Source organism: Rhinatrema bivittatum, unplaced genomic scaffold, assembly GCF_901001135.1.
Source record: "Rhinatrema bivittatum unplaced genomic scaffold, aRhiBiv1.1, whole genome shotgun sequence".
NCBI classification, from domain to species: Eukaryota; Metazoa; Chordata; class Amphibia; order Gymnophiona; family Rhinatrematidae; genus Rhinatrema; species Rhinatrema bivittatum.
In genome coordinates this window covers 102,229-109,339 of record NW_021821087.1, presented here as the reverse complement: position 1 = coordinate 109,339, position 7,111 = coordinate 102,229, and the positions used below count along the sequence as shown (strand labels likewise).

The 7,111-nt window shown below is 43.3% G+C and overlaps 1 long non-coding RNA gene across 1 annotated transcript; it reads left to right on the top strand.

The window, feature by feature from the left end:
- The first annotated feature begins 484 nt into the window (after window positions 1–484).
- Window positions 485–1,797, top strand: LOC115082442. The gene is made up of 2 exons (XR_003854169.1): window positions 485–560; window positions 1,667–1,797. It is a non-coding gene; the product is annotated as an uncharacterized LOC115082442 (long non-coding RNA).
- Window positions 1,798–7,111: the final 5,314 nt, after the last annotated feature.

The following is a 7,111-nucleotide window of genomic DNA, read 5'->3' as shown; positions in this document are numbered from 1 at the left end:
ACAGAAATGGGCACAATTAACTTTGTGATAACCAATATCAATGCCTGTACCTCAGATGGAAAGTAGGACACCAGGAAATGCTCACATATCTCCTTTCTTTCTCTTTCCGGTTCCGCTCGTCCTGCAAACTTCAGCACCGGTGCAGCTACTCCCATCCCTCTTTCCACTGCTCCCTCTGCTCTCTCTCCTCTCTTCTACCCCATGCCTCCCCCTCTGCATCTCCCCTCCTCCATCTCCCATCAATCTCCCGGCCTTATCTCCTGTTCCCCCCTTCCATCTTTTTCTCCTTTGCTCCTTCCTGTTATTGTATCAACTCCTCCCACCCTCCTTCCAATGCTCTCCCTGCTCTCCCTCCTCTCCCCTAGCCCATGCCTCCCTTCTCTATATCTCCCTCCTCCTTCCTCTCTGCCCACCTGCCTTTGCTGTTCTCTACTTTTCCTCCCCTTTCTCTGTCTTGTTTATGCTTCCCCTTTCCCCTTTTTCCTTTCCCTTACTTCTCCTTGACATCCCGTGTGTGTTTGGTCTGATTGCAGTGCATGCGCTTCGAAGAAAAAAAACCGGTAAGGAGACTTTGAAAACATCGCTTCGTGCCCTGTAATACTTTTAAAGGTGCTTGGTCAGCGGATTTGTCCGGCTGAGTTTGGAATTTAGCTGGACAAACCGCAAAGTGTTAAAATTGTGGGTCAATGAATGGCTAACTTACCTGGATAAAAAGAGATGACCGGGTGTGGGGCTTATGTTTAGCTGGGTAGCAGCCCTGAAGTGAGATAGATAAACTTACTCCACTGTCTTTGGGTCTATACAGCGGGAACCCGTACCTGGGTAAGTCTAGCTAACTTCCTGCTCTCAGCACCGCTGAATGGACCTATTAGTTTATAAATATAAATGAAGAAACATTTTGTTGGTATTCAGGGATTTCACAGTGCTAATCAGTGATTTCTCAGAGACGAGGAGTCCCTCAGATCACAGGGAACTGTCTGCCCTCTATAGTTACTCCAGTGAGCCATAGCAAATGGTTTAGTCCACTCACTACCCTAAACTAGGTCCTCCTCTGGGAGGTGCTTAGACCTTAGAAAAGAGACCCAGAAAAGACAAAACAATAAATATAACAACTGAGGAATCACTATATAGCAGTCAAATGTTTATTTATTAGCACAATCTGTGGTCAGAAGACCTCCTCACTGATTCATATGCTTGTTGGTTACTCCAGCTCTACCTGACACAAAAACCTGAAAGAAGTGTGAGACTTGGTGCAGGACCCTGCTGATACTCAGTAATAACCTGTCACTAATCATTCACAGAAACAGTGCTAATAAATGAATGTTATAATATATAAGAAAAGGATTTACAGTTAACTCAAAAGGCTTGGAAAACTGCAAACAGCAAAGAGGAAAAAAGGAAAGGAGCAGTAACTGCTGGTACTTAACAGTTTGTCTGCAGAGTGAAATGCTGCTTCCTTCCTAGTCAGATATGAGGGTGCTGTGTAACCTTTTCCTGTCACCCCACAGCTGTACTTCCCAGCTGAAACAGGTCTCTCTCTCTCTTTCTGCTAATTCCAACTCTCATTCTCTCAGCCCGTACTATCCCTCTAGCAGATCCTCAGCAGCAGTGCAATGTCTGCTGAAACGAGCATCTCTCTCTCAGTGTTACAGTCTCTCTCTCTCAGAACTTAGCAGCAGGGTGAAGACATCGGTCCTGGGATTCATCCCCTCAGCTCCAGCTCCTGGTGCCAGTGGAACTCTGCGCTCTTATACTGCTGCCCGGCTGAAGATCATCTGAATAAAAAAACCTTCTCTCAATATACCAGGCAAATAACAAGTAAAACTCCTGCTCATCACCAACAATAATTTTCCAAGTGCGTGGCTCGACTTTTGTGCTGTACCAGAGAGACATTTGAAATTCTGCTGACACTGCCCCTCCAGCTCTGCCTCAGCCCGATCCCTGAAACACCTCTGCTCGCTGGCTATAAAAGACTAAGGGTTAGAGCAGTGGGAAGCCAGGGTTTAAATACCACTGTCACCACTCCTTGTGGCCTCAGGGTCAGATTGTGAGCCCACTATGAATAGAGAAATAACTACAGTACCTGAATGTCATCCACTTTGAAGTGCTGAAAGTTGGAATATAAATAAAATTAAATTTAAAAAAAAAACTCAGGCTCCTGATTGATTTACCCCATGTAACCTCTACAGTACAGGGGGGCAGGGTTAGGTCAGCCATAATAAATGTAGATAGTTGGGTGGCTGATGAACGGAAGGACTGCCTGGTAACCTGCCTGCCTGGTGCGACGGTGGCACACCTCACACGTCACCCGGTGCTGCCTTGGATCAGAAAAGTCTCACGGTTGGAGAACATCATCTTGGTGTAGCAGGAAGTGATGATCCTGTAGCAAGGACCTTCTCTCCAGGTGATGCATTGTCCTCTTGCACTGAGTACAAGACTCCTAGGGCTACTGCCCAGGAGGGAAGGGTTAGGTCGGCCATCATAAATGTAGCTAGCTGGGTGGCTGGTGGACATGAGGACTGCCTGGTAACTTGCCTGCCTGGTGCGAAGGCGGCACACCTCACGCGTCACCCAGATAGGATTATAGACAGTGCTAGGAAGGAGCTGGCTGCATATGGGCACCAACGACATAGGAAAATGTGGGAGAGAAGTTCTGGAAGCCAAATTTAGGATTTCAGGTAGCTGAATCTGGAGCCTCCAGGGTGGCATTCTCTGAAATATTGCCCATTCCAGGTGCAGGTCCTCAGAGGCAGGGCAAAGCTCTTGGGTTTCAATTCATGGATGAGACGATGATGCAGGGAGCAGGGATTCAGTTTTGTAAGAAACTGGGAAACCAGAATGAAATCAGGCTGCTGGCACTAACTTTTAAAAAGGAGATAGAGCAGTTTTAAATGGTTCGGAGGAATGTATCTTTGAAGGATACTAATGAAATAGGAGAGCTATGGCATCCCAACAGAGAGGTTCCAATAAATGCAAACGTAGTCCATGTGCCTGTAAGTAAGAATCCAAATTATCCCTATCATCTGAAAGCAGGTTGTTAATACAAATAAAAAACACACTTTGAAATGTCTGGATGCCATTGCCAGAAATCTAAGAAGTAAGATGGGAGAGTCAGAGTGTATAGCGGTGAATGATGAGATAGACATAATTGGCATCACAGAGACTTGGTAGAAGGAGGATAACTAACGGGACAGTGCTATATCAGGATTCAAATTATATCGCAATGATAGGATCAACTTGGAGGGTGTGGCACTTTATATCCAGGAGGCTATAGAGTCCAACAGTATAAAGATCATACAAGAGACTAAATACTCATTAGAATCTATATGGGTTGAAATCGCATGTGTGTTGGGTATGAGTACGGTGATAGGAGTATACTACCGTCCACCTGGCCAAAATGGTCAGATGATGAAATGCTAAGAGAATCAGGGAAGCTAATAAATTTGGCAGTGCAGTAATAGGAGATTTCAATTACCCCAATATTGACTGGGTAAATGTAACATCAGGACTTGCTAGAGACAAAGTTCCTGGATGGAATAAACTACTGCTTCATGGAGCAATTGATTCAGGAACCAACGATAGAGGGAGCAATTTTAGATTTAATTCTGGTTAGAACGCAAGATTTGGGTGAGAGAGGTAATAGTGGTAGTGGTGGGGGCCACTTGGCAATGGGTGATCATAACGTGATAAAATTTGAACTAATGACTGGAAGGGGTCAGTATGTAAATCTACAGCTCTAACACTAAATTTTCAAAAGGGAAACTTTGATAAAATGAGCGAAATAGAAAAAAACTGAAAGGTGCAGCTGCAGAGGTTAAAAGTGTACAACAGGTGTAGACATTGTTTAAAAATAGAATCTTATGGTGGCCCCAATTTCTCTGCTTGAAATTCAGGCAGCTATCAAGTTGTTACCGGAGGGTAAATGTCCTGGCCCTGATGGGTTCCCTACTGGTGGTGGGGGGCATTCTCTGGGCACTGTGGCTGATGCTACGATCACTCTCATTCATAAAAAAAAGTCACCCCTAGTATGCCTCACTGGCGCTCACAAATACAGGCTATTGCTGATCTGGAACAGCTACGATACAGTCTTAAGGGTAGCATGCTAAATTTACCAGTACTTGGGGGCCATATCTTGATTATTTGAATGATACTTAAGCTAATTGTGGTGCCACTTAGGGTTATTTTTTTATTTCCACTTCTATTGTCCCTCAATCGTTTGCTCCCCTATGTACTATCTTTTGCCATGTACCTCACTGCAATATGAGTTATTGCTTCTATGTACTTTTCTCTGTTTGTTTGGAAAAATATAAATAGTTATAACAATACAATCTTAGATGCGCAGTCCAGATGTCTTCCATGCATTAAAAAAGGTGGAAGGAAGGCAAAACGATTACCAGCAAGGTTAAAGGTGAGCTGAAAGAGGCTATTTTAGCCAAAAAAAATCCTTCAAAAATTGGAAGAAGGATCCATCTGCAGAAAATAGGAAAAAGCATAAGCATTGTCAAGTTAAGTGTAAAACACTGATAAGGCAGGGCTAAGAGAGAATTTGAAATGATGTTGGCCGTAGAGGCAAAAAAGTCATAATAAAAAGTTTTTAAAATACATCCGAAGCAAGAAACCTATAAGGGAGTCGGTTGGATGACTGAGGGGTTAAAGGGGCTCTTAGGGAAGTTTAGGCCATTGCAGAAAGACTAAATGAATTCTTTGCTTCTGTGTTTACCAATGATGATGCTGGGGAGATACCAGTTCCAGAGATGGTTTTCAAGGGTGATGAGTCAGATGAACTGAACCAAATCACGGTGAACCTAGAAGATGAAGTAGGCCTGATTGACAAACTGAAGAGTAGTAAATCACCTGGACTGGATGGTATACACCCCAGGGTTCTGAAGGAACTAAAAATGAAATTTCAAATCTATTAGGTAAATTTTGTAACCTATCATTAAAATCATCCATTGTACCTGAAGACTGGAGGGTGACTAATGTAACCCCCAATATTTAAAAAGGGTTCCAGGGGCGATCCAGGAAACTATAGACCAGTGAGCCTGACTTCAGTGCCAGGAAAAATAGTGGAAAAGTGTTCTAAAGATCAAAATCACAGAACATATAGAAAGACATGGTTTAATGGAACAAAGTCAGCATGGCTTTACCTAAGGGAAGTCTTGCCTCACAAATCATATTTTTGAAGGGGTTAATAAACATGTGGATAAAGGTGAACCAGTAGATGTAGTGTATTTGGATTTCAGAAGGCATTTGACGAAGTCCCCTCATGAAAGGCTTCTAAGAAAACTAAAAAGTCATGGGATAGGAGGCGATGTCCTTTTGTGGATTACAAACTGGTTAAAAGACAGGAAACAAAGCGTAGGATTAAATGGCTAATTTTCTCAGTGGAAAAGTGTAGAGTATGGAGGCAAAGAACACACTTGAGGCAGCTCTCATGGCATCCAGGTCAAAAGGACTTGAGCACAGTGTAGCACTCTTCTTTTATTGTACATTCATACAAAGGCAGATGATGTGTCATACATGATTGGCTACTTTCCCATAGCAACAGCGAGTCCCTACACTATTGGCTTTGGCTCAGGGGTGTGCACGGATCATATCATTGGCTGCTGAAATCTACACCTCCTGACTTTGTCCTGCCTCTGATTAGGGAACACCCAGCCCCTCCCCCAGGAATTCAGGGCCAACAGGTATCCTTTCCAGGCAGAGACTTAAGCACAAGTGATGCTTTTATTCAGGCAAATGTCAGGGAGAAGGGAAGTTAATGTTTAAACCCTGAAATGGCTTGGCTGGCAAGCGCATATCTTCCCACCATCTCACCCTTTCTGTTTTTGTTTAGGAAGCTCAATAAAGCTTTAACCCTTACTGAAAACTGTTATGTCTTGGTATGGGCTGGAAATAGGGGAAGAGGGATATGAAGAGAAGAAAGCTTATTCGACGTGGTGTGCCAGCTGCCGATGAGCTCCTGAACTCTCCATATCACCCAGAGCAGGTGCAAGGTGGTGTGCCAACTCTGCAGGGCTCAAGATTCCCTATTACTCAGCATACAAGACATCTTTATATCTGGGCTGAGAGCAAGGTTTCAGTATGGATATGAGGTTGGGGTATGCACTGAATACAGCAGCACAGGCAAATAAATTAAGACAATTACAGTAATTATAATAGAAATCACCCTTTTGAGACCAGAAATATCAGGGAGTCAGGACCATAGCCAGTCCCATGGAGAAGTTGGTATTCTGCCTGAAAGTGGTGCATCAGCAACCATGGTTTCTATCTGCTCTATGGTATGTGTGAGGTTTGCTTTATAGTCTGATATGTACACCACAGCAATGAGATCCAATTAATGCACAAACACCACCCTTTGATGCTAAAATGGTGTCTAAGACATAGCGGTTCTGTAATGCTACTTGTCTAATCTGAGAAACTTCTGTTGTGAGTAGTTTTAATGCATGGACTGTCTGATTAAATAGGGCAGTCGTCCAGTTAGCTAGGATGTGTAAGTCCCTGTAATTCATAGCTGTTCCCATTGGAGGAAACAGGCTTCTAGCTACCTGAGTTTCTGTAAACTTTTCTATGGGATTATTTATCGCCTCCCTTTTGTTACGGAGCCTTGCTTTGGGTAAATTTTTGACTGCATAGTAAGAGGGGAGGATGTAGCCTAAAGTGCATCTGTCTTTCCATCTTGGGGAAATGTACATATATGCTCTACGCCCACATAACATCCATATGTTTCCTAACAGATTAGTGGACATGTCATTGGTTATCATTTGGGCTATATAACTACAAAAGGTAAATCCTTCATCCCCTCTATACTTTCTGTACCTGCTTGGGTCTCCCACTGCACATCCTGAAATCTGCCAATTGCATACATATGTGGTATAATAATGTAAGTGTTCAGTGATTAATACAAATGTTCGGTTACAATATGGATATTTCCCACCTGAATTCCCTTTCCCATCCCCTGTATCATAGTCCCAACAAAGAGCGGCAGTCTCTTGAATACAGCTACCAATGTGTAGTATGGTATTATTAACTGGAGAGTTAATGAAAACCTCTCTGTAAAGGATAATTAGTCCATACTGTAAGGTTAAATGGTACAGCATGCATCAGTCGT